This window comes from Echinops telfairi, unplaced genomic scaffold (assembly GCF_000313985.2).
Source record: "Echinops telfairi isolate 266 unplaced genomic scaffold, ASM31398v2 ScPeMD7_7412;HRSCAF=8450, whole genome shotgun sequence".
In the NCBI taxonomy this organism is placed as follows: Eukaryota; Metazoa; Chordata; class Mammalia; order Afrosoricida; family Tenrecidae; genus Echinops; species Echinops telfairi.
This window is the reverse complement of record NW_022111312.1, coordinates 3,103,801-3,106,467: the sequence shown is the minus strand read 5'-3', so window position 1 is coordinate 3,106,467 and position 2,667 is coordinate 3,103,801.

Below are 2,667 nucleotides of genomic sequence, written 5' to 3'. Positions count from 1 at the left end.
CAAGTGACTGGCCACCCCACGCAGCCTGATTTTGGAGTCAAATTCCAGACATTACCTTCATCCCTGTGGGATGGCGGGGGCAAATCTTGCTTCTGGCTTGTCCTGATGTTGACCTGAGTAGGGTCACATGGGAGTAGGCATGGGAGGAGGGTGGTCATTTCAACTGGTGAGGAGCTTTTGCTTGGGTGGTTTTTGTTGTTGTTGTTTTGTTTTGTTTTTTTAATAAAGAGTGTTTTATATAAACGAAAAGTGTCTCTCAAGAAAGCATTGTACCCACAGCTACCCAAAATAAAAAGTCCAATATTATCGCTGTGGACTGACCTTCAGGGAGCAAAAGACCCGATGCCGGGGAAAGCAGCGGCTCCTCAGCCTGGTCTGGAGTCCCTTGCATGGCTTAAGGAGAGACTCCGGGGAAAGCCTCGCTTCCCCAGGCGCGCAGGAAGTCCATTTTCCTTGCATGCGTGGAGACCCCAGGCGAAGCCTCGCTTCCGCAGACTACCCAGAACGCTGTTGCCTGGCATTTGGCGAGGCACCAGGCAAATCCTCAATTTTCCAGCCTTCCCGGAAGGTCAATGCCTCGCTTGCTAGGAGACGCTGGGCCAGGCCACGCTTCCCAGTCTCACCGGGAGACCCTCCCTTCGGTGTTTTAAAACGACTCCAATGTGTTCTTTAGAAGCCAGCACCCCATCCCCCACCCTACCCCAAATACAAGTGGGAAAGCCAATGGGTAGAATTGGTTAGAGCAAAGGTTGAAGCAGGGACTTGTGTACTCACCTAAGATTAGCATCCTGTGTGGTTGGGGTGACTATAACCCTGGTGGCATAGGGGTCATGGGTTGGGCTGCAACCCACAAGGTCAGCAGTTTGAAGCCTCCCACAACTTGAAACTGTGGGAGAAAGATGAGGCTTTCTACTCCCCGAAAGAGTTACAGTCTTGCACATAGCAGAAATGTGGGTGAAGGGAGACAATGGGCAGTGTAAGACATGAAATAACAACAATAATACATCATTGACCCAGGATTCACACAGGTGGGAGCTGATACCAAGGGCTCCAGGAAAAAGAAAATGCTTTGGAAATGCGGATGGCAACATAGGTACAAATGTGCTTGACACAATTGAATGATGGATTGTCATAAGATTTGTAAGAGCCCCCAATAAAATGATTCATAAAAAATAATGTATAAATACATTTTTTTAAAGAGAGTTACAGTCTTGGGAACTCACAGGGGCAGCTCTACCCTGCCCTATAGAGTGCTATGAGTCCGCATGGACTCAATGGTGGTAAGTTTGATTTGGGGGTGTTGAGGGTTCCCTCACTCACCCAACCCCACACTCGCTGCCCTTGCTCAGTGGATTCCAATGTTGAAAAATCCTGGAGGATGAACCATAATACGTGATGAAGAAAACTATTATTGTGGTTGCTGTCGCTGCTGTGATCATTACCAAGGACCCTTGATGGTGCAGTAGTTAAGCTACTTGCCCGCTCCCCCAAAAGGTTGGCAGCTCAAACCTGCTAGCTGCTCTTTAAGCGAAAGATGAGGCAGGCATCTTCCATAAAGAGTCAAAACTCAAGCTCATGGCCACCGAGTCAAGACTGACCTAGTAACCCTCTAGGACAGGATAGAACTGCCCTTGGGGCCTCCCAAGATTACAACTGTTTACAGGAGTAGAAAGCCCCATCTTTCACCCACGGGGTGGCTGGTGGCCTGACGTGCAACCACTATGCCACCGGGACTTCTTCCACAAGGGTTACAGCCTTGGAAATTCTATGGGGAAATTCTCCTCTGGTCTCTTGAGGGACCATGAGTCAGAATCAAGTCCGTGCCAGTGAGAATTATAAATCTTCATTAGGAACAAGCTTCCGTCAGTTGGTGGGCCTGCCCATGACACGTACCAATGACTCTTCATGTACGAAATCAAGGTTCTCATGAGAAGACCTTACATTTGGATATCCTGTTAATTCCTTCACTCGGGACACATTTATTGGCTCTTTCGATGGCTAAACAGTCAATGAGAGCAATGAAAGCCCTTGCGCTCAGGGAGCTCTTCTTCTCCGGGGAGCACCAGCAGGTGAGTCACAGACTCAAATACTCTGATCATGTTTTAGCTTGGGTTTGGGCTTTAAAATGAGATTCAGTCACTGAAAGACCAAGGAAAACAACAAACTCACTACTAGTGAGTCAATGCTGACTCATCATGACCCCTGTGGGTCTCTGAGACTGTATCTGTTTCCAGGAATAGAAAGTCCAGTCTTTTTCCCCGCAGAACGGCTGGTGGTTTAGAACCGCCAACCAGGCGGATCACAACCCGACAGGTAACCACAGTACCACCAGGGATTAAAGACGAAGATGGACCTGTAAGTGAATGTTAATGACACGGTGCTCTACACTTGGAAACGATGGACCAGTGGCCCTTGAATGCGCATCAGGGGACTCACGCTTCTAGAATCATAAGCAAATGATGGTCTGTCTAAGGATGTCTTTCCCTGGGGAGAAGGTTCAGGGCATTCTCAGACATTCTCAGAGTCTTTTTAAAAAATTAAAATGAACCATGACTCAAATTCTATCTTGCAAGACTGGGTAGACCAGAGGAGGTACACTGGTACAGATAGGAACTGAAAATACAGGGAATCCAGGACGGATGAGCCCTATAGGACCAGTGGTGTGAG